Source organism: Macrobrachium rosenbergii, chromosome 11 (genome assembly GCF_040412425.1).
Source record: "Macrobrachium rosenbergii isolate ZJJX-2024 chromosome 11, ASM4041242v1, whole genome shotgun sequence".
Lineage (NCBI taxonomy): Eukaryota > Metazoa > Arthropoda > Malacostraca > Decapoda > Palaemonidae > Macrobrachium > Macrobrachium rosenbergii.
The window spans coordinates 2,921,680-2,948,427 of NC_089751.1; the positions used below are offsets into that span (position 1 = coordinate 2,921,680).

A 26,748-nucleotide genomic window follows, 5' to 3' on the forward strand; every position below is an offset into this window, starting at 1 on the left:
TTGTGTATAGAATCTACTGGTCACTTAGAAGTTGCAGTGATAATCAGGGAAATTAAGAGGGGATTGTGATTGTTACAGTTACAGTTATATATATATATATATATATATATATATATATATATATATATATATATATATATATATATATATATATACACATATATATGTGTGTGTGTGTATGTATGTTTGCATGTATGTTATCCAGCGAGAACTATACTTGCAACCAGGAAAACTATGAATAGAATAGGAGTTAAGTTACAAAAAAGTTTATATGAAATGAAGTGCCTGAATTTATGAATCAATTAATGAATGATATGTGTGTGTGCGTGTAAGTATACAGCTGAATAGACAGACAAAGGTATAGCAGAAAATATTCGAAATTACATGAGATACCGAAACATAAAGCTGGTACCAAGAATAACCATAGTGTTTTAGCTGGTTTGATTTAATGAAGTAAATATCAGGCATTAGAACGAGCTACACAAGAGTTGTTTTGGATAACAACTTCCGAATGGCTTCCCTGTGCTCTCGTTCATGACCTGGTGAATTAAGAAATATTTCCATGAAAAATATTTGTGTCATTTTTTAAGGCAATAGGAAGGGAGGTACTGAACAGAAGAGGCAGCGATTTTAAAAGCAACTTCTGCCTATGACAGCAATTGATATATATGAAATTAAGATTCTTCGTAGTCTCCAAACACAGACTACAAAAATCTAGAACAAAGCAGACCACGCAAATAAAATGTTTAAAAGATGGTCAAATGTTTGGACCCAAGAACATAGAAAAACAAATCGTGGGCAAAAGATAGTTTCACGTGTCGATGTATGTTAAGTAAATAAGAAAGTTGCGCTTGGTGTTACGACAGAAGAATGAATAACTACTTGTTGCTAGAAGGCAATTAGACCAGTGTTATAAGTTAAGTCTACCTTAGTTTAACCAGACCACTGAGCCGATTAACAGCTCTCCTTGGGCTGGCCCCAAGGATTACATTCATTTTACGTGGCTAAACACCAATTGATTACTTAGCAACGGGGCCTACAGCTTATTGTGGAATCCGAACCATATTACACCGAGAAATGAATTTCTATCACCAGAAATAAATTCCTCTAATTCTTCATTGACCGGTCGGAGATTCGAACGCGGGCCCAGCAAAGTGCTAGCCGAGAACGATACCCACATTACAACGAGAAATGAATTTTTATCACCAGAAACAAATTTCTCTAATTCTTCATTGGCCGGTCGGAGACTCGAACGTGGGCTAGCAGAGTGCTAGCTGAGAACGGTACCTACCCATCCAATGAGGAACTATCGGTGTTATAGAAGAGATTGGAATGATGAATCTGCAGTGATATTACACCTGCGAACGAAGAGGGCATACCAAAAATGTCCAGCTTTCAAAGTCTAAAGCAAGATTCATAGATTCAAGTAAAGAACTACCAATTAGAAAATAGCCTAACTCTTAAGCGATACTAGACACTATAAAGAACGACGCCAATTCGAATTCACCGAAGGAGGCCTTTGGAATACAGTGGCATAATCCATCTTCTGTTCCTTTTCACTTCCGCCACTACTTCCTCTTCTTACTGCCTTTGATATTAAAATTACCGCACAGCAAATAATGTTTCGAGTCCTAGCTGTGGAATAACCATCATAAACGGAAGGGCATGCGATAGCTTTTTGCCGACGAAGCGGTGATTCAGTAACCTTAGCCGGGGAAAGGGATTGAAACAGGAACGAGGAAGGGTTAAAAATTTCTTTTGTTGTTATTCGATCAGCTTTAATGTACTCATCGTAGCACGGCCGCGATGAGGGGAAAATACTCAGAGGGAGAAAGAGGCGGGGAAAGAGAGAGAGAGAGAGAGAGAGAGAGAGGATTTTTTATTTTTATTTATTTATTTATTTATTTGTTTATTTATTTTTTTTGCTGGGCTGGTATTTATCAGCCTTTGCCCTTGTATCAAAATGGAGTTCGCTGTAGAATTTTTCTCCCCTCTTTTAGATATAGTCAGCATTCTTTCTTTCTCTCAAACTCCAGCCTCCCTCACGCCCATCAGCCTGTTCTTCCAACAAGTCTCTTCAGTGCTTTAATGTAACCGGTTTGGGATGAACTAAGTTTCTAGGTTACTATATTCATGTCTTGTACTTCGACCCTCTCTCTCTCTCTCTCTCTCTCTCTCTCTCTCTCTCTCTCTCTCTCTCTCTCTCCTTTACATCTCTTGAGCTTTATTGTGAAGCTGAATATGAATCTAAATTAATTGAATCTGTTAATGGCCATCAATATTACCTCCAGGAGCTAGTCATTCATTTAGATTTCATCTTATTGAGCTATTGATTAATTAGTAGTCATTTCGGTTTTCAACTTCTACACTTTGTGATATATCGACTTAATTCTTTGGCCTGCTCATTTCATGCCCATTCCGTGAACTTAAGAATTATGAAAATGACGACTGGACATGAAAAGGTGAGAGACTTGGAATAACTTGGAATTTGGTGATATCTGAGGTTCATTAACTGAGATATGTTGAGGTAATATGCTGTCTTCAAGGTTTGAGATGTTCTTAATTTTTGTGCATGCGATTCCCCCCCCCCCTCCCCCGCCCCCATTAGAAGAAAATTACTTTTAAATGAAACTATTATCGTTTTGGTATTCGGTTGGGCGTATTCTTTGTTATCACCTTCATGTCTTCTCTGTATTTATGAAAAAATACGATTTTATCATCTCATGGATGTTGCGTATTTTATAGGAATATACTCGATATGGTGCATGTCTTTTTCTCGCTTTTTTATTATTCTGTGACAATCGAGTTGTAAAAAGTTGCTCCAAAAATTACGGGTATAGTGCGCTTGCAGTCATCATCCCTACTTACATGTTTTTCGTTTCTTGTTGGAAAGGCAGCAACAGTGATCTTAGTGATGGAAACGTTTCCAGATGGCAACATCAAGGTTTCGGAGGAAATTCATTCATACAATCCTGATATTTTGTAGTCTCGTTACCGGCATAATTTTATTTTACCCGTGGGACGCAGAATGAGCGCGTCAGAGACTACCATGCCAACTAATAATATTAATCAGCTTGGTGCATAAGTTAGCTAGTTGCCAGGCCGCCTGAACGCTGCCATTAATGAAATAAGCCGTGAAGGCCACAGTTGTTAGAGCTACTATAACACACTCGGGGAAGGGAAATGACTGCTTAGAGAGCCTTGATCTAATGTTGATCAACTGACTATTTACGGTGGCCTTACTTCGCTGGAATGTGATAACGATGCACATCGACGAGGCCATTAGTTACGTTTCTTTTTAGTGATTCGATTTGATATACATAAATGCATCAGTTTTGTCTATCTATCTAACTGTCTTTCTCTGTGTCTATCTATCTATCTATCTATCTATCTATATATATATATATATATATATATATATATATATATATATATATATATATATATATAAATATATATATATATATATATATATATATATATATATATATATATATATATGTGTGTGTGTGTGTGTATATATATATAGGTATATATATATATAAGTATGTATGTATGTATGTATGTATGTATATATTGCAGTTGGTGTTGCAGTTAACAACTACTTTGAAGTACAAACACATGCAAACACTTGTTCAGGTACGCATTTCATCTTGGCCCTTAATTCATATTACAAAAACAAACGAGTGTTTTTCTTCCATGTGGTCTCAGTGTGTTCTGTTGTATTCCGCCCATTCTTCTCTCTCTCTCTCTCTCTCTCTCTCTCTCTCTCTCTCTCTCTCTCTCTCTCTCTCTCTCTCTCTCATAGAACCCGGACTGAAACCCAACCAAATAAGTTCAATCGGATTGAACCAAATTAGAAACGAGAACGAAATGATACTAATCTCCTGAGCGTGACTCAATGCTTCTGCGTTTGCAGTATATTATATATGCAACATATCAGTCGTTGTGAAAGACATCAAAGGAGGGCATTAGGAAGCTCAAATAAGCAGAATTAAAAGGGAGCATAAAATCTAATTAGGTTAAAAGACTTAATCCGATTTATGTGGAGTTATGGTTGTTAAGGCCGCAGCTACGCGTTTATGTAGGGAGAATGGAAATGTTTTGTAGATTCTGCCGGGTGAAATTGCCATACTGCTGGAAAGGGGATTTATGAACTCGCTTGTGTGTGTGTGTGTGTGTGTGTGCACGTTGGATTCATTTCCTGATTGCGGAATGTTTGTTGGTTGAAACAAAATCCGGTATGGGTAATAATGGATTCTGATGTAAATATAATGTGACGCTTGTTAGGATTTGTGTCATCAGTTTTTTTTTTTTTTTTAGATTTTAATTTATATTTGAAATTAACGATGACTTTGATTCTTGAATGACCGATGCATTAATTGATACAAGTAACAATGATATATAAGGAAGCCATTTGTAAGTCTTGAGCAAAATTATAAGTGAAAATCAACGACAACAGCGTTTATACGAGTCACTGTATTGTATTAGTGTTAATTGATAATTTTGTTATTCATTATATATACCAGTGTATAGAAACAAATCAGTATACCTGTGCCTTATTGTAACGACCACATGAAAATTAAGATCATGACTATTAATAAACTTTTCGCCGATTTTCAGGAAGCGAAAATGTTTCCAGTTTTCCGTTTTCAAAATATCAGGACCCGCACGCTCTTAAAATCCCATCTTCCCTTCTATACCGGCAAAGTTATTTTAGTTTTCTATAAAAGAAAACTATTGAGATGGCTCTTTGTCTGTCAGTCCGATCTTTTTCTGTCCGCCCTCAGATCATAAAAACTACTGAGGCTAGAGGGCTGTAAATTGGTATGTTGATCGTCCACCCTCCAGTCATCAAGCATACCAAATGGCAGCCCTCCAGCCTCAGTAGTTTTTTTTTTATTTAAGGTTAAAAATAGACATGATCGTGCGTCTGGCACTAAAACAACACAGGCCACCACGGCCGGCTGAGAGTTTCATGGGCCGTGGCTGAGTTTCATACAGCATTATACGCTGTACAGAAAACTCGATTGGGCCGAAGAAACTTCGGCGCATTTTTTACTTGTTTTCTAATGGCTTTCTGTAGGTGCGTAACATTGTGAATCTTTTTTTTAAGCAGTTTTTCTTTTAACAAATATAATTGTTCACTTTCAATTTTGAAATTGTCAGATAAATCATTATGCAACGGTTGCATTTTACTGAACGGGTAACTGGCAGTACAAATGCTGTATTGCCAGAGGAAGGCTTCTCGGACTAACCTCGCTCTCTCTGGGGCTGTCGACCTGCCCTGCTAATTTGACATTAAAGTGACCCGGGTCGAACTTTTGCCATAGTGGATCCACCAGCATGGAGTTGTGTCCAGAGTGCGTGTTTATTTTTTATAATGTTTTATGTGCCTGTGTGTGTGTTTCCGAAGAGTAATGGTTTTAACATATCACGTTTGTCAAGCATTTAAATAAAAAATTCTACGTGTGTTTAAAAGTGTACTACCGGGATTAGTATTAATGTGAGAAGGATCGTAATTAATACTGGAAGCCCGTTGTTGTGTAACGGAGAAGGTGAAGAGTTTTACGCATCAGTTGGATCATTTTGACAGAAAATTCTGAATTACATAGGTTTAAACGCTGTACGCATTATATATTCTTGAAGGAAGTGGAAATTAAAGTTTGATAACAAAGAAACATGTGCTGAAATCATTTCTGAATAAATCCTCAAGGGGCTTCTGACACTAAACAACTGTATATTCAGAGTTTCCTCGTTGATTCAGTGATAATACGATAGAAATGCAATGATTACGTCATTGATTTTGTCTGTCTCCATATATATAAGGACAGACCGCCTTGACTCATTAATGATTTTGGTGTTAATATTCTTAGTAACAATGATCATGAATTAGCATGGGTTATCTTCACTAACATTTACCTTACAGTGGCAAAGCATAGCTTGGTTGCTTGTTTGCGTAATATCTAAAGGGTGATAAAGCATGTACAATATATCTTATTTTTCGTATGCGAGAGGAAAGGGGAACTGATTCAGTTCATTTGAGAAGCCTCAAATATTAACAGGTTAATTGGCATTAAATGGAAATTCAAGCTGTTGTGAATGATGCTATCTCAACTGAAGACTCATTAATGTTTGTCGCCTGCAACAGATTTTCATCTCTTCCGATTAAGGTCAGACTGCCTCTTAGACAATGGAATATCGATATTTTGCAACGTGTTGATATTATTGATATTTATGTGGAGTATGTACACTTACCTAACAGTAAATTGAACGCACTTTGTATTTCCAGAAACTGCATTTCCAGTACGGAGGTTTTGTCGAAGCTGCGTATGAAATACAAGTGTCATCATATTTTGAATTTATACTGCGTTTTGTTCCCGCCTCCGCTAACCTCTATTGAAAATTGCTTTTTCAACACGACATGAGCATGTTACTGCGTCCGGATGGGCGTGAAGCACACAGGGGAGGCTTTTTGGCCATGATGTAAATGTTCAAGCAATCTAATTCCAATATGATACTTGGGAATCACGTTGAGCCATTTCATCAGCCTTTTCGCGACGCTCTGCGTGACTTTATTCGCACATTCACAAATGAGCAAAACGTCTGAGTTGTGCTACTAGGTTTTTTTTTTGGGGGGGGGTTCTTTCTTTCCGGAAAGTTGATTCCTTGTATTCCTCTGTCTCCTTTTTATTGCAGAAAGACTCGGCTTGCACTCTGCTAGGCCCGAGTTCGAGTCTCCAGCCGGCCAATGGAGAGTTAGAGGAATTTATTTCTGGTGACAGAAATTCATTTCTCGCTATAATGTGGTTCGGATTCCACAATAAGCTTTAGGTCCCGTTGCTAGGTAACCAACTGGTTCTTAGCCACGTAAAACAAGTCTAATCCTTCGGGCCAGCCCTCTCTAGGAGAGGTGTTAATCTGCTCATTGGTCTGGTTAAACTAAGGTATACTTAACTTAAGCCATTGTCACGTATATCGGTGCTTTTTTTTTAGTTTTCTGTAAAAAAAAAAACTATTGTGCCGGCTTTGTCTGTCCGTCTGCCTCCAGAGCTTAAAACTACTGAGGCTATAGGGCTGCAAATTGGTGTGTTGATCATCCACCCTCCAATCATCAAACATACCAAATTGCAGCCCTCTAGCCTCAGTAGTTTTTATTTTATTTAATGTTAAAGTTACCCATAATCGTGCATCTAGCAACGATATAGGACAGGCCACCACCGAGCAGTGGTTAAATATTCAAGGGCCGCGGCTCATACAGCATTATACCGAGACCACCGAAAGATAGATCTATTTTCGGTGGCCTCGATTATACGCTGAACAGAAAACTCGATTGCGCCGAAGAAACTTCGGTGCATTTTTACTTGATTATTTGGGAAGCTGCTTCTGATTAGTACCTCTTTTCTTTTTTTATTCCGGAAAGCCGTTTTCACGTTTCCTTTTTTTTAATTCCGGAAAGTCACTGTCACATACTCCTTTGTTTACTTTTTTAAGTCTGGAAGCCATTGTCACTTACTTCCTTTGTTTCCTTTTTTAAGGCTGGAAGCCATTGTCACTTACTTCCTTCGTTTGCTTTTTAAGGCTGGAAGCCATCGTCACTTACTTCCTTTGTTTCCTTTTTTTAAGTCTGGAAGCAGTTGTTACTTACTTTATTTGTTTCCTTTTTTTAAGGCTGGAAGCCATTGTCACTTACTTCCTTTGTTTCCTTTTTTTAAGTCTGGAAGCAGTTGTTACTTACTTTATTTGTTTCCTTTTTTTTAAGGCTGGAAGCCATTGTCACTTACTTCCTTTGTTTCCTTTTTTTAAGTCTGGAATTGTCACTTACTTCCTTTTGTTTCCTTTTTTAAGTCTGGAAGCCATTGTCACTTACTTCCTTTGTTTCCTTTTTTAAGTCTGGAAGTCATTGTCACTTACTTCCTTTGTTTCCTTTTTTACGGCTGGAAGTCATTGTCACTTACTTCCTTTGTTTCCTTTTTTACGGCTGGAAGTCATTGTCACTTATTTCCTTTGTTTCCTTTTTTAAGTCTGGAAGTCATTGTCACTTACTTCCTTTGTTTCCTTTTTTACGGCTGGAAGTCATTGTCACTTATTTCCTTTGTTTCCTTTTTTAAGTCTGGAAGTCATTGTCACTTACTTCCTTTGTTTCCTTTTTTACGGCTGGAAGCCATTGTCACTTACTTCCTTTGTTTCCTTTTTTAAGTCTGGAAGTCATTGTCACTTACTTCCTTTGTTTCCTTTTTTACGGCTGGAAGTCATTGTCACTTATTTCCTTTGTTTCCTTTTTTACGGCTGGAAGCCATTGTCACTTACTTCCTTTGTTTCCTTTCTTAAGGCTGGAAAGCAACTGTCACGTACTCCTTTGTTTCCTTTTTCATTCCAGAGCGCCAGTGTTACCTACTCGTTACTTTTTCACTGAGGAAAACTGTTTCCGTTTACTGCTTTGTTTACTCTTTTAATCCCCTGTGCTAAGTACTCCTGTTTCCTTTTTAATTCCAGAAAGCCCATTTCACGTACTTATTTTGTATATTTTATTTTTTATTTTTCTTGCGAAAAGCTGTTGCCGTGTAATATTTTGTTTTTCTTTTATTCCAGAAAGTCACTTCCACTTACTCCACTCTACAACCACCCCCGCTTTTTTAAATCCTGAAAGAGATTACCACGTACTGCAATATTCCGTTTTATTTATTCTGCAAAGTCGATGCCACTTCCTCGTCTTTTTCACCTTTTTTCTCTGGAGTTGTTGCCACATGCGCGCCTGTTTCCTTTTTTTACTCCGGGAAAATTGTTGTCATGTACTCCTGTTTTCTTTTTTACTTAGGAGAGTAGTTGCCATGTAGTCCTGTTTCCTTTTTTACTCGGGAAAGTTGTTGCCATGTATTCCTGTTTTATTTTTTACTCGGGAAAGTTGTTGCCATGTACTCCTGTTTTCTGTTTTACTCGGGAAAGTTGTTGCCATGTATTCCTGTTTTCTTTTTTACTCGGGAAAGTTGTTGCCATGTACTCCTGTTTTCTGTTTTACTCGGGAAAGTTGTTGCCATGTACTCCTGTTTCCTTTTTGATTCTAGAAAGTCATTGCCCACTAGCCCTCCTCTTTTGCTCTTTTATTCCTGACTGTCGTTTTCCATGTACTCCTCCGTTTTCTTTATTTTTTTGTATTCCAGAAAGTCATTGCAACGTAGTCGTATGTTTATTTTTTTTTTTAAAAGTTTTTGCTACTTTTCTCCTCTGCTTTTTTTTCCGGAAAGCCGTTGCCACCGGAAAGTCGTTGCCACGTACTCCTTAAATGGTCTGTGCTGATATCAAGATGGCTACGTTCTTCCTAGTGGGGTTTTACCCTTCGGAAATATAGGCTGCTTACCCCCCGGGGCGAGGGGTGATCTGTCTGCGCTGTTTTTCAGAACGTAGGAGCGCTAAGATTTCTGCTGACAAAGCAACCTCGTCGTTCGTAGAAATCGTTACTGAGGATTCAGGGATAGTGTCTCCTTCAGGAATAATTCCTGGATTCGGAGAAGAGAGGTGAACCGTGTTGATAGTGTTTGGACTAAGACGTATTGTGTCGTAATCACTCCGTTCCACAACTCAGCAATGGAAACAGCTTGAAAAAGGAGACGTATGTCACCATGGAATGCTTGCTTTTGAATATTTTTTAATGTGTGTTCTTGGTTTGCAAAACATGCTGAAAGCATATGGGTTTCTGTTACATTTAACGGTATTTAATTCTAATAAGAATACCTCTCAGCACTGCAATAGTTTTCCTAATGGTGCTTCATGGTCCATTTGAACAATTAATTAACCTATTCCGGCTGGCAATTAACCTGGATTGCATGGAGACCCAAAACGATTTTGTGCCCTATAGCAGATACTGCTGTTTTGAGAGAGAGAGAGAGAGAGAGAGAGAGAGAGAGAGAGAGAGAGAGAGAGAGAGAGAGAGAATTCTGAAGTAGTTAGGTCGATAATTTATCGGGTCTCTGGACGCCTTTGGAAAGTCTATGATCATTTTACCTCAGTTTTCAGCAAATAATTTTTCGGCGGTTTTTTCCTTTTCTGTCATCGTAACCGTAACTATGAATCGGGAGTTTCTGAACCTTATACGGATACTTCATTGCTATTGTCGGTGTTTATTGACACTTGTACTCCCGTATCAGGCCTCATGATACACGCGTCTATAATCAGAAATACAAATTAATGGCACTTGCATCAAAGCAGAAGTATCTAGTCGACTGATGGATCCATTCGCCTAGTCTACGGATTTTGGAGATAGTCTTGTGTGTGCGTTCTCTGGCGATACTCAAAACCGGGTACTTTTGCTCGGCACCATTTCACTCCTATAACGCCTTGTTGCATATGATAACATACTAAATAAAATTCAGGAATAATCGTGTTACCTGCGCTAACATCAGTACTAGCTGAGAGAGTGCTGAAGACCTTATCAAATTTGCTGCCTAATCTGGCTGACATTTGGTTTTCTTTGAATAAGCCTTCATATTTTATCTTTTTTAATAACCTTAGTCCTTGGCTACTGTATCCATTAAGTAATCGTTATTAGATTTTTAATGTTTAATGTTACTTGTTAACAAGTGACTTGATGTTTATCTGAGAGTAAGAATATCATTAATGAAAGGAATTACAAAAAATGGATAAGCAATCGAGTGCGTATCCTCAATCTTACTAGTACTTTTGCTTGTATAATCCTAAAGTGTGACTTGCGTTCATCCAGTAACAGGGCACAAAGTCTTGTTTGGGGTATCAGTTGTAAACCCTTCCTTATTTACATCTCTCAGCACTGAGTAAATTACAAATAAAACACAATAATGTAGTGGTTCATCTGTGAAATATGGTGGTTAACTCCCGGAGACATTTTCCGCTGTTTCTACTTGAGGTTGCAAAGCTGAGACTGAATTTAAATTCACAAAAACTTAGATTACTTACGCAAAGGATTCACAAATAAAATATAGAACGAACGGATTTATTAGGAAATTTGTATATATCAAACTTACGTATTATGCATACGGAAAAATTGGCGTACTCAGGCAATCTGTTTGCCTCTTGGGATACCATACTATTGAATTTGTTTCAGTACTGAATAACAAACTAGAAAAAAGAATATGTTTATTTGAAGATTTCGAAATAGATTTGAAAATATAGCAGAAGACCTGCTTATACTACCACAGCACTGAGAAATATAAAAAGTTGCAAGTTGCACAAAAGATTCAAGCACAAAGTCTATTTAACTCATGTTGAACATTCACAGAAGCGTACATGATCCTGCGCGTCACAGAGTATGTTTGCCCCCAGCATATTTATTTTACTGAAAGTTTCTAATACAAATACAAATACAAATAGAAAGGGGAAAAAAATCAGTGATTCTCTTTGGAAAACAAAAAAAATTAAGTTTTGAAAATGAAAAGTTTTCATTTGAAAATTATATTTCTATTTATATTTTTTTAATACAACATTCGTAGAGAAAAGTGTTCCAGATTCTTTTTTTTTTTTTAATATATACATTACACGTCTCGTACAAAGAAGTACAGATGTTTGTCTCTTAAAATAATATATTACTCATTGCATTAAGGTTGCTATAACATACAGTGAAAAACAATAACAAGCAAAGCTTACTGTTGCAAATGCAACTGCAGATAATGATAAATTAATTAGGGAGCCAAAATGAAGTTCATAAGCTGATTACTGTAGCAGCAACTGTCCTTTTCTAATCTTTCGATTTATCTTACAAATATATTAAGATAAAGAGGAGGAGGAATATTCTGCACAGATGTGTTCATGTTTTAAACATACTATTTCAAAAAGGACTGTTTTTGTAAAAATAAGTATTTCCTCAAATAGTACGCCACTAATAATCTGTTACTAACGAATTCACTTTATTTTAGCAGTAACGTATTTGAAAACGACATTTACGTGGAAAATTATACATTCGCATGCTTGTATCTAGATACGCGCAGAAAAATTACCACGCAAATTCTGTGTTGCAGAACCTAAAATTACCACGCAAATTCTGTGTTGCAGCACCTTAATTCGATTGGAATAAGTATCATAAAGTACAATTTTTTCCCGTTCTTAGTGGCTAAATGGATAACGTCAGTCACTCGTGTAATTAATCCTCGAAGGCATAGGTTCGAACAATGGTCAGGGAAGATCACTGTCGTATTTGATTCCATTTTATATTTCAAATGATAAAAATGCTATTTGTAAAACTGACAAATTATGTATATATATATATATATATATATATATATATATATATATATATATATATATATATATATATATATATATATATATATATATATATATATATATATTGTGTGTGTGTGTGTGTGTGTGTGCGCATAAAAATAACACTAAATGCTACATTGGTTTAATAGGTATGTTTGCATACGTATATACCATAAATAAACTTCTCCTTACCATTCCAGTTATATATTTGTCCTTTTGAAGACTATATATATATATATATATATATATATGTGTATATATGTATATATATATATATATATATATATATATATATATATATATATATACATACATATATAGTCTTCAAGAGGACAAATAAATAACTGGAATGATATGGAGAAGTCTATTTATGGCACGTTATACAAAACATACCTATTAAACCAGTGTAGCATTTAGTATTATGTTTTATTCACTTGAATTTGATAGTAGTTTATTAAATAGTAAAACAGTGCTGCTGACTTCCATCAGTGCTATTGTTCATCTGAATTCAAAGGTGTGGACATAATATTTATATGAAGTCTTTTATTCTGTGTTGATTTTTTCACAAAAATTTTAGGTTTTTATAACTTTGTTACGTAGCCTCAAAACACAGGGGATTTGCTTTTAGTGATTATGAGAGAGAGAGAGAGAGAGAGAGAGAGAGAGAGAGAGAGAGAGAGAGAGAGAGAGAGAGAGATTGCTTTTAATCATTTGGGCGATGGTTGATTCTTTACGTAACTATAAACATGGAAATGAACTGACAACATATTACTGCAATTTATTGTAATGGGAATAATAAGTTCTGGTCATTGTTTTATATATATATATATATATATATATATATATATATATATATATATATATATATATATATATATATATATATAGCTATGTGAGAGACATCAAATCTATATATAATTATAAATTTTTCCTAATAGTAAAATCTGGTATTTTATTAGGGAAATCTCAGCTTTCTTTATCCTGAAATATACGGATCAAGCTAAGTTATCGGACTAAGTAATAATCTTTAATCCCATGTATTTTTGTGATATATAAATGCGAATCTGAAATAAATTGTGGAAGAGAGAGAGAGAGAGAGAGAGAGAGAGAGAGAGAGAGAGAGAGAGAGAGAGAGAGAGAGAACTCTAATGTCCAGACTCAGATTCATTCTGATATCAATCAGCCTTCTCCCTTTCTCGGTCTCCTTCCTGCCTGCAAGTGTGTGTGTGTGTGTATCTGTGTGTCTGTGTGTGTGTATGTAAGAGAGAGAGAGAGAGAGAGAGAGAGAGAGAGAGAGAGAGAGAGAGAGAGAGAGAGGAGAGAGAGAGTTTCCCCCGAATGAAAACGCATATATCAAACTCGCGCCGCTTAAATGACAGATGTCTCAGTGGTCCCGATCCTATATTAACGGCACTAGAATTTATACGGGAATCAATCCATTCCGTTTGGCAGCCGGTTCAACAGCGAATATCTGCCTTCCTCGGGGGATGGGGGTTCCAGAATGCCGAATGCATAGGAATTGGCCAGCTTCTTCTGACAGGCTTCGGGGCATGCAGGCCTTTTATATAAAAAGTTTTATTGTTGCTCCTAAGTAATAGAAATGTTGATATCATGAGCGTTATCATTTTCATGATGGAAAAAATGCCTTGCTGATTATGCTTATCATATCGAAACATACACCGTGAAAAAGTACGGTGTACTTGTGTTGTCATCTCTGGTTCCAGGTCATATGCTTTTCAAAGAAATTCGTAGTAATAATAATCATTTCCCGACCTTCAGACTTTATTGGATAGTTTCCACTAAATCGATACAGTATCCGTTATGTCATCGATTTTTCAGAAAATTAGAGATTCTCCGCAAGAAACGGCAGCTTTTAAGCATTTCGGTTAAACTTCTCGATAGTTGGATGAGTGTGAACTTCGATTAAATTCTCTCTTCTTATACGGATACACACACACACACATATACAGTATATATATATATATATATATATATATATATATATATATATATATATATATATATATATATATATATATATATATATATATATTATATATGTATATGTGTGTACGTGTATTTATGTATAGACATTGTACGTATGTATTTGGGCGTGAATACTCTGTACGTTTGCGTATTTACAAGTTAGATGAGTTTTCAATGATGCTTTCTTTGTTTTTATCTCACGTAAATGATAGAAGTCTTGTTTGAAGGAAGTGAGCATCTACCTCTATTCCTAGGACAAGGAAAGCTTCACATTTATAAGACCGTTGCATGTGTATGCCTGCGAAAAGCAATATCCTGCGTAATAAAATCAGCAATGGAATATATTCGGAGATGATGAAACGAATACATAAAGGAAATCTAAAGCAGTAAAATAGCAATGAATTCATCTTCACACCTAAATGCGGATATGCTTTCAAGCATTTTCCAATAAAAGTACCGAAATCCCCCAAACATTTTTCTCGCATTGTATAGCAACGGTTATGTTGTCAAGTCTTTTTGAAATACAGATTTGTAAACCAAATTCATTTATTGTCCCCTTTTAACTTGATGGGTGGGGGAGATGAATGATTTTGTTCTAAAAGAATACGGCATATTCAAGTTTTTTGTTTTTTTTTGAACCACAAGGAAAAGAATACACTCTCAAATGAATTGTTTTAGGAAGATTTTTTTTACTGCGTTGGTGAAAGCAAGAGGAAATGTACAATAAAACGGATTACTCATTTTTTTGTGTGTAATTTTGGTTTTAGTTACTGAAAAAGTGTCATGGATCACTTAGTATAAATTTTATGTTATGTATTGTCTTTTATGATATAGGCTATATGATAAAACTTACTAGAGTTTGATGTCACTAATAAAAGTCTTATTAACGTAGTGTAATAAACCGGTATTATTATAGTATATTATTAAGACTATTTCCATTTGTTTACTGATGCTGGGTTACCATTTTAAACGTTAGTTTTTCTGCCTTATTAACTAATTGAGCGTGTTTGTTTAAACTTTTCAGCATTATATTGCCTTTATATATCATTGGTGAAAGCATGTAGTTTTGAATATTCAGGATCTACATAGCTTTACCCAATGGGCACGAAGGTGAATTTTTTTATTACCGAGGGAAAAAAGAAATTTGAGTATTGTTACTCTATTTGCCTGTGAAAAATAGGCAGCTCTAAAGCTATTTTTTTTATTCGTTCGGTTCATTTAGGAAACATTAATAGAATTTAATTCACTTTGTTTTAACAGCGATGCGTTCTCTGCCTAGTTTGCGGAAATAAATAAAAAAGAGTGAGAGTATTCGAAAATCTTCACAAATTCATTGTATAAGTTATATATATGTGTAAAGTATAATGTACCGTACACACAAATACACATATACACACACACACACACGCATATATATATATATGTGTGTGTGTGTGTGTGTATGCTCTTGTAACACCCACAATGGCCACGTGTTTAGCTTAACCTAGCTCCAACCCATCACGCGTGAATTTGAATCTCACCTTTGGAAGTTGGAATTTCTCTATTTCATTGTTGCTATCAACACACATACATACAATATATATATATATATATATATATATATATATATATATATATATATATATATATATATATATATATATATATACATTTATACATATATATACATAAATATATGTATGTATGTATGTATGTATGTATGTATGTATGTATGTATGTATGTATGTATGTATGTACGTATGTAAAATGTCTTCGAAATATTATTTTCGTCAAGTACGTAGGATATCTCCAGCTCCAAGAGAACGTGGAAACAGAAAAATGCCCTGTTGATAGATGCTTATAAAAACGGATAATGAAAAGTAAGCCATCTTAGATGCTTTGCTCTCCTAATCCTTCATAACTCGTGTGTTAAGCCTCACAATAGACATAAATACCTCCTTACGACCTTTGTAAGCCTGCGGTGTATGCTCGGTTGCCCATTAGGGCATCTTGTATTTTCGCACTTGCTCTCTCTCTCTCTCTCTCTCTCTCTCTCTCTCTCTCTCTCTCTCTCTCTCTCTCTCAGCCTGTTGTACATTCACTCACAGTTGTAGTAGTTGCCTGCACATACATTTATTTGCGCGTCTGTTCGCCTGTGCTTGCGTATATGAATGCGCGTGCGAGTATGCCTGATGTCAAGGTTGACTCTTTAATGTTCTTTCTTTGTCAGTTCCTAAAAATACGAGTAATATTACAGTATTTTACTTAGCGATTTCAGCTGATTCTTTAGTGTTCTTTCTTTGTCAGTTCCTAAAAATAATTTTACAGTATTTTACTTAGCGATTTCAGCTGAGTCACAGACTATTCACCCTCGAGGTCCAAGGATGTCGGGCGGCGCCTTTGAAAATTCTTCAATATAATGGCGATTACTCAGCTTCAGCATCCACTACCCACAAAGTGCATCGTTGCAGTTGCGCCGGCTTTGCTACATCATTGTTTACTCATCTGAAGAGAGATGCAGCTAGCTCCTATGCATCGATTATCGTCATCCTTTGGATAAGTTAAGGAACTCTCGGTTGGATGCAGTGTTAAACTTTGCTCTACGTTTCCTCATAACGTTAGAATTCATTCTCTCTCTCTCTCTCTCTCTCTCTCTCTCTCTCTCTCTCTCTCTCTCTCTCTCTCACATACACACACACACACACACACATAAGGTTTCTTTAAATTTAGCCAGGTAAAGCTGTATCCGTAGGCAGTAATTGAAGAAAATTAAAATATGACCCTGACAACCTAGTTTTGTATTTTTTGCCCTTCAAGATTTTACGGAACGGTATTGAGTTACGACGATACCGTGATGTTAGAGTCTGGTTTTTCTTGTGTAGGCCTATTGTATTTTTGAACAGAATGTTCAAGCAGATTGCAGTCATATCAGAGAAATATCGCTGGCTTCGCCCGATATCTTACGGTTGTGGTTTGATAGAGATTTTCAAACGTTGTTGCTTATTTTGTGAATAAATTTTTTTTCTGGCTTGTAATCTTTTAATGCAGTTTTGTATTTGTTTGTATTCCGAAACAAAAACAAAAAAATCTAGCTCCCGTTGCATTTTGAATATGATAACCAACTGTCGTTTGAAAAGTATTTCGTGATTGAGACCTGATTTGGTGTGGACTGCCGAAATGATCGAGAACTGTCGTACATCATAAAATTGTTTCAAGAGTTATATTGAGATAGTATCTCTCTCTCTCTCTCTCTCTCTCTCTCTCTCTCTCTCTCTCTCTCTCTCTCTCTCTCTCTGGGTTATATTGAAATAGTCTCTCTCTCTCTCTCTCTCTCTCTCTCTCTCTCTCTCTTGGTTATCTTGAAATGGTTATATTGAAATCTCTCTCTCTCTCTCTCTCTCTCTCTCTCTCTCTCTCTCTCTCTCTCTCTCTCTCTCTCTCTGTGGGTTATAATGGAATACTCTCTCTCTCTCTCTCTCTCCTTCTGTGTGCATTTACAGATCATATACACCTGTCTCGGAGTTCCCATTTCCCATCTGGGGGCTAGACCTAACCCTCACCGCAATCGAAATTTCCAGGAAAGAGAAACCTTTCAGAAATGACCTCCTCCGATTGATTGCTTACATGAATTAGGTTAAACGCGCTCGCCCTCTCTTGTTGGTTGCGGCTCTGCATTTCCTTTAAGCCGATTACTGGAGGTTCCTGGAAACACTAGAGCCGCTGGATTTCCATTGCTAGGCGTTTAGAGACTAGTTCTAATCTCGGTGCTGTTTCATAGCTGACTTTTCCGCGCGGTACGGCTCTGAGTTGCCAGTTGTTTTATTTTCCTGGAAGAGTCTTCGTTACTTGTTGTAACTCTTTTTAAGCCGTGGATTTTCTGTGTTTTAATTGATACACTGGTATTAAGGGCTTAGTCTTTTGTGCAGTACAACAACATCATCAACTACAGTAATAATGTGATGATGATGGCATCTGCAGTGACAGTGAAGTTGATAATGATGATACCGATGATGACTTGAAACAATAATGATACGAGGAAGAAGAGCACTGGTCGTGAGCGGAGCTTTTTCATCCGATTCCAAGAAATTCCGGAGGCAAATAATAATAGCTGATATGGAAAGTCAACTGGGAACCCATGTTCTTCTCGCTCAGCAGATGGCGCGCCGTGCATTCAAAGTACAGAGTACCTGACACTTCCATCCGTTGCTTGGAAGGCTTCAGGACACAGGCAAAGCAGTCTGTGGCCTATGTCGCAGACAATGAAGATTTGCTGGTAATGAAATATGGCGTTCTTCCTTGTCATTTGTTTGTTTATTTCTGCTTTGTCCTAAGACTCCTGATATTCTAATGGTTTCAGATTAAGGCCACTCCTAATAGTTAGTCAGAATTTTTTGTTTCATAATGGATATTTTTTCCTCAGAGCATATAAAAGTGAATAACCTTAGGATAACTTTTTTTTTTTTTGGATTTTCAATGATTTTGGAAGGGTGCTTCATAAATTAAATACCAAGCTGAGACTTACCATGTATATTTAAATATATTTAATTACCTGTTGTCGGATGGTGACGCGTCTGAAGCAGAACATTTGATTTCCTGTTATTTGAAATACATTTTCGCTTTAAATAGATTGGCAGGTAGAATGCATGTAATAATCCTTGTCAGAAAATATCTTTTGCGCTGCGTATCTATTTTAATCTTATGGAAATGAAACGCGACAATCAGCCTGTACATCAAGATTATGATCCCTTAGTTTTACGCTCATTCCAAAGAAAGGACGAGTAAATGTGGGAAGAGATAATAGAGAAAATAAGGGTAACTCTTTCTAAACTTATTTTGTATTTTCAGACCTACGTAAGGTTGGTTTCCTTTAGACTTATTTGCCGATGGAAAAATATGCTAGGAAATGTTCGCCGGCATAGCATCGGTCACCTGTGGTGTTCTCTGCGCTCTCTGTGATTTATTGTTATTGCTGCCCATGCTTCTGGTTTCTCCTTTCTCCTCTCCCTCCCGCCTCTTTATCATCTCTTTCACGGTTTTTGCTCATTTTATGGACGGCCATTTGTGTATGGTTATCGTTTTTCAAGTCATGTCGCCCCCATCCAATCTCTCTCTCTCTCTCTCTCTCTCTCTCTCTCTCTCTCTCTCTCTCTCTCTCTCTGGTTTAGGCTAGAGTCTGTAATAACTATGCACCAGTAGAGCAGTAGGTTATACTGCAAGGATTACGAAGTCTGCTTTATGGCAAACTGTCCTCATCCCTTTATGAAACATATCCACGCAGGTTGCAGCAGCAGCAGCAGCGGCAGCACATTGATTACTGCAATGGAAAGCTGCCAATTACTTTGATGGCCAGGAAATCTCTCCGTGTATTTGTCGGTATTTGGCCGTGTAAACACATTCGTGCACAATCGCTCGCACCACATGTTCACTGACAAACTCTCATATGCTTGAACATTTGTGTTTGTTTTCAAATAAACAATCCTGGTTGCACTTATTTGCTTGGCAGGCCACTCATGCATACGCAGAAATATATACATATACATACATATACATAAGTATGTATATATATAATATATATATATATATATATATATATATATATATATATATATATATATATATATATATATATATATATATATATATATATATATATATATATATATATATATATACATGTCTGTATGGAAATATATTCATGCGTGCATAATTTATACATAATTAATAATCATAATTACTTCTGCGGATATGTTATATATATACTTGAGTCAGTACCGCGTAGCCTTCGCTATTTTGTGCAACACTATGAGTAAGGAATTCCTGTTACAACGATGTTTTAATAACTTTACCATGAATCGTGAGGCAACGAAAGGTAATAAAAATCCCAGCTGAAAACAGTCATGCTTTTATTATATTTTAAAAGGATTTACAGATGACCAAAGAGAGGTTCTAAAGCTCTTAACGTAACAAACACAGAGGAAAACCGGAATCGTATTGTTTATAAATGCCGGTCTTTGGAGTGTATTTGCCAAACGCTACAAACCAAACGTCAGGCTTTACAGGGGAGAGTATTCGTATTTGAATATAGCCAAGCCCTATATATATATTCCCTTATAGCTTTTATTTCCCGGTTGCGCATCAGATCAGCATTTTATGCGTTTGTTTTCTTTTTTCACTTGAATACTGATGAACTCGATGACTCTGATGTACGCGTTATGGCGAACTGGGTGACGTTGAGGCAGGCGATGCGCTGACCAACTGGGAAAGTGAACGAGAGCTGTCAGGACACAGCGTCTCCGGATACTTCGTTTTCGTTATTCTCGATATCATTTATGTTCAACAGCAACAGTAACAGTAGCCAGGAGAGGCATCAACAACAAAAAAAAGCATCATTGATATTGTGCTTTACATTTTGTGCACAGCACTTAACTGTTGCCTCAACCTCTCCTCTTTTCTTAAAAGAAACGGCCAGTCATATCCATCCACCCCCCCGCCCCCGCCTAGCTCCAGACCGTAAAAAAAAAGATAAGAAGAAGAAGAAGAGTAAAAAGGAAAAAAAGTGGGCTTAGCCTTGAGAGAACTTTGAAATTAGTGGAAAAAATAATTCGTGTTTTAAACGTGGTTTTCATTTTTCAGATATCCGTGAATCCATAATCTTGTTCCCGAACAATGAGGGAAGTAGGTATAGAAAATCATCTAAAATAAACAATGGAATGATTTATTATTTTCCGATTCATGATTATGAAAAGTGAAAAATAATTAACGTTGCATTTTCTTTAGGAAATAATGTAACATTTCTAGGATTAATTGACTCACGCATACGCAAATACATGTATGTATATGTATGTATGGCGTAAGTTATTCTTGCGTATTTCTCCATTGCGGTATGATTCCGTAGATTCGTGAGATCCATAAAGCTTTCTTTATGATGATTTTGTATTGTATTCATTAAAAGTAAAGTCGAGAACAAAATTGCTACTAAATAGTTTACATAGGTATAAAGACCTCTTTTTGCTATAATTCATATTTTCAAATACCAGGCGGCGTCTATCTTCCCTGAACTTTGAAAGACGTTTATCTTTGGATAGGGGGAAAGAAAATCAGTTAATTTCAATTTCGTTATTCTAACAATTAAAAGACCTTTTTAAATTTCCTTTCATTTCATGAACTTTTGCTCCACTCTGGAGTATTTTATGTTTTTCATCTTCCTTCAAAAGTTTATTTTTTCCACCTTCCTTCAAGATTTTGTACTGATTTTTCTAGTTATTTGGTACTTATTGTCGATATTCATGACGACTATTCACAGAAAGATGTACGTACCTTAGATCTAACATTTCATCCTTTTGAAAAACCCAGTAACCTAATTAATAATCTCTACAAAGCCTCTTTTGCCAACACTGCCCTTGAGTTCATGTCTGACTTAACCTTTTCTTGCATATTTGAGTTACTGGTTTAAGCTGGTTTCCAGAATATCTCGCATGCATTTTATGAATATAGAGTCTTTGTATTAAACCAATCGAGGAAGATCAGCCACTTCACTGGTGACGTTGTACTTATGGCCTTGCACAACACTGGTGTGGCTGCTTGTCATTACAGAGGTTGGTTCACATGCTAGACATGAAATGCCTGCCAAACCTTTGCTTGCATATTGAGTTACTGGTTTAAGCTGGTTTCCAGAATATCTTGCATGCATTTTATGAATATACAGTGCATGCATTTTATGAATATACAGTGCATGCATTTTATGAATATACAGTGCATGCATTTTATGAATATACAGTGCATGCATTTTATGAATATACAGTGCATGCATTTTATGAATATACAGTGCATGCATTTTATGAATATACGGTGCATGCATTTTATGAATATACAGTTTTGAATATACGCATGCATTTTATGAATATACGGTGCATGCATTTTATGAATATACAGTCTTTTGTGAATATACAGTGCATGCTTAAACCAATCCAGGAAGACCGTTTATGAATATACGGTGCATGCCAGCCACTTCACTGGTGACGTTGTATGCTTTTATTACCTGCATGCATTTTAACACTCGTGAATATACAGTTGTTTGTCATTACAGAGGTTTTATTATACACATGTGCTATGAAATGAAATGCCTGCATGCATTTTATAATTCTAATGCATTTTATGAACTTCCTTTTATGATTAAAGAAAATTCAAATGTTACTGACCGAGTTGCTGTCCGAAGCAAAAAAAAAAAAAGAATTATAGCATAATATTCATAATCTTGCTAAACAATCTTCCAGTTGCTTCAGAAGTCCTGAGTAGCTAAGAGACTGGACCATTTTTTTTTCGGTCTGGCTAATAGAAAAATGGTCCGTTTGTGAACTTCCAAACAGCGTGACCTCCAGCAGATCTTCATCTTGACGTCCTCCGAATTTGTGGAACCGTGGACGGGAGGCCTCGAAGCGACTGCGATTTCTCGAGGAAATGGTGCACCATTTTGAGGAGTTTGGGCCAACGTCTTTGACAAGAGGAGTTTAAAATGAGAACCGGATATTTTACTAGACGGATTATATACAGCTTATTCCTTGCACATCTCATTCCTCGTCTGCTCAGTCCTCTCGGTTTCAACCCATTAACTAAAGAGAGTGCTACATGAAACTGGATTAAGGGAAGAAACTGACCCTTATCCTTTTAAATATTTGTTCTTCACTAAGTATACTTTAGTTTAACCAGACCACTGAGCTGATTAACAGCTCTCCTAGGGCTGGCCCGAAGCATTAGACTTATTTTACGTGGCTAAGAACCAAATGGTTATCTAGCAACGGGACCTATAGCTTATTGTGGAATCCGAACCACATTATACCGAGAAATGAATTTCTATCACCAGAAATAAATTCCACTAATTCTTCATTGGCCGGCCGGAGAGTCGAACGCGGGCCCAGCAGAGTGCTAGCCGAGTACGATATCGACCTGTCCAACGAGGAACTAACTGTACAGCACACTGGTAGCAGTTGTCTCAAAAACCTAAATGATTAAATTTCTCAGAAATGTTATGATCAAGAATAATATGTCAACATTCAGTACTTGTGTTTATAGCAATAGCTTTCTTACTGCAATGTTCATTGTTGCAAAAAGTATAGCTTTTGCATACATACTGCTTTATAAGAGGCAAATAACAGTATCTTTAACCGCAAATCCCTTTTTTTTATATAAGTATATCTTAAAAAAGGACCATATCAAACCCTAAGAATTCTACTGAAAGTTACGAATTCCTGCACATTCCAGACTTACATACGAAACTGTGAATAGCCAGGATAAGAACGGCGAGAATTTTCCGTTTCTATAAATGAATAAAGGTTTTTGGAATATGAAAATGCAGACTCTTCGAACCCGAATGCCTTCAGATTTCGTAATTTCAGACTCGAATTTCTTCGGTTGATTTATGTTGAATCTTTCTACGATATGTAAACAGAATCTCTCTCTCTCTCTCTCTCTCTCTCTCTCTCTCTCTCTCTCTCTCTCTCTCTCTCTCTCTCTCTCTCAACAAATGAAACCAGGATAGTAGTTTACTCCCAGCTCTGCTTGGGCTACAACGATGTTGATATTGCGCCTTTTTTCCAGTATTTCATGCCCGAAGAAGGAGAGGTTTAGGGATTTTTTCCCCATCCAGAGGAGTGTTTAAGACCAGCATTCTCACATTCGTATGCATGCAGCGTTTGTTTGGCTGCTTCAGTGCGTGTTTTATCTCGCAAACGAAGTTTACGTTTATTTTTCCGTTTTGTCTAAATGTACAGTATATTTACGATGCGGAATGCTCTAGCAAATTACTGTCTCAATGCTGTTTTATTATCTTGCAATATATATTTTTTCTAAATGATTTAGTTTTAGGCAAGAACCGCTGTTCTGTTTTGGCGTCAGTAAATGCACGTTGATTTTGCGGTGCTGCAGTATTGGTTATTCAGCGAAATGTTATGGAATGAATTTTTATTTTGTGATGGAATATATGAATTTTTCACTTTGTTAAGTCAGCGACATTTATTATAATTACATTATTATTCTTGTCGTTATCACTCTAGGTAGGTAGAGCAAACAGGTAATTAGATTTCAGGTATAACGCCATACCAGTCTAAAAAAATGTTAACAAATTGTTACTCAAAGCCTATTTGTCATAGAATATTAACTTGTGTGTGCTCGAAATTTTAATTGTTTCATGAGTCAAAACAGTATCAAAATGTTTGCGAAATCTAATAAGATAAAACATTCAAGTTTAGTTAATGCGTCATCTAAAGTTGACATGTTTTGACATGTATATTGAAAGGTATTAAACTAGTTTAAGGAATCAGTTAAGTATATCTTAGTTTAACCAGACCACTGAGCTGATCAACAGCTCTCCTAGGGCTGGCCCGAAGGATTAGATTTATTTCAGGTGGCTAAGAACCAACTGGTTACCAAGCAACGGGATCTACAGCTTATTATGGAATCCGAACCACATTATGACCAGAAATGAATTTCTATCACCAGAAATAAAGTCCTCAAATTCTTCATTGGCCGGTCGGAGAGTCGAACGCTGGGCCAACAGCGTGCTAGCCGAGAGCTCTACCCACCCCTACAATAAAGAACTAGTTAAGGAACCAGTAATGAGAGTTTTGACGAAACCCCAAATGGATATATGATAATCCTTTACTTTGATTATTGCTGAATATCTCTCTCTACGCCCTCAGCTCTTCTCAACGTAATATCTTTTTGGCGTTTCGTTCCCCTAAGTCATGTATCTGCAGGGGCCCTCCTAAGCCCTTTTAAGGTAATCACATGTAATTACATAAAGCCAATTGGTCCGTAACTCATCTTCGGCCAGTCAGGGTAAGTGGGGATTCCTTGTAGATTCCGGGCTAGACACGTAGAATTTAGCCTGGAATTAAGTGTAAGGCTCTCGAGCAACTCGAGTGCTTCTGTTGCAACACTGGTTGACAGATAAATGTTACCGTGCGTAGGATTTTGTTTGTTTATTAGAATGAACTGGGTTTTTTTTCTTGGATTTATCCACATTAATATTGTTCATCTCCTGAAGTCAGAACACCTTTCCGGTCACCAAATCTCTCTCTTATTTAATATGGAGATGCGTTTAGCGCCTCCATCTTCGGGTTGGTAGTTGATTCGTTCCATTCGTTAACAAACCATGTTATTACGTTCATTCTTGATATACCTTCATTCCTATAGCCATCCATCTTTCAAGAGGCGCATTTTCTCTAATTTCCTTCGTGTTCCCTTCTCTTCTTCTCATGTATATCTGTATGGCTTTAAATTCAGTACTCTCTGGTTGAAGAAGGAACGTTCGCTGGAACAGTGAATAAAAAAGATTTAATGGCGTACTAGGAATGTTCTCTCTCTCTCTCTCTCTCTCTCTCTCTCTCTCTCTCTCTCTCTCTCTCTCTCTCTATATATATATATATATATATATATATATATATATATATATATATATTTATATATGTATGTATGTATGTATGTATGTATGTATGTATATATATATATATATATATATATATATGTATATATATATATATATATATATATATATATATATATATATATATATGACTATTTATCACATCACCGTGATTCATATACAATCAGAAAGCTACAAACGTCCTTTAATATCCAATTCACTCTACCTCGGAAATAATATATTTTCATATATGTTACCGAAGGGGAATTTTTAGTTGATAATAAATCCACCGTCCCGTGGGGTCGAACCAGCGACGGACGAGGAATCAGGACTACAGTGACGCACTCTTATTATCAACTAAAAATTCCCCTTCGGTAACATATATGAAAATATATTATTTCAAGGTAGAGTGAATTGATATTAAAGGACGTTTGTAGCTTTCTTATTATATATATATATATATATATATATATATATATATATATATATATATATATATATATATATATATATATATATATATATATATATATATATATATATATATGAATTTTTATCACGTGGCCGTGACGTGTTTCATATATTCACAAAACATTAAACCACAAATGTCGTTTAATATCCTATTCGCTCTCCCTTGGAAATAATACCGAATAGGAATTATGTTTAATAAGTGGTTCAAAGTCGTTGGTTCCCGCTGTTAGGTGGATTGAATTCAACAGCTAATGCATTACTTATTAATTATAATTATACTTCTGTATTATTTCTGAGGTAGAGCGGATTGGATACTAACGGCTTTGTAGCTTAACGGAAAAAAAATAAATATATATGTATATACATATATATATATGTATATATATATATATATATATATATATATATATATATATATATATATATATATATATATATATATATATATATATATATATGAATTACTTATCAGTTATAATTCTACTTCTGTATTATTTTCGAGGCAGAGCGAATTGGGTATTAAACGGCATTTGTAGCGTAATTTTAAAAAATTATATATATATATATATATATATATATATATATATATATATATATAATATATATATATATAATCAGTAAGCTACAAACGTCCTTTAATATCCAATTCGCTCTACCTCGAA

At 36.0% G+C, this 26,748-nt stretch overlaps 1 protein-coding gene across 1 annotated transcript in view; it reads left to right on the top strand.

The window, feature by feature from the left end:
• LOC136843092 (uncharacterized) overlaps positions 1-26,748 on the top strand; it is a 684,045-nt gene that overhangs the window by 33,837 nt on the left and 623,460 nt on the right. The gene's annotated exons all lie outside the window — the stretch shown is intronic.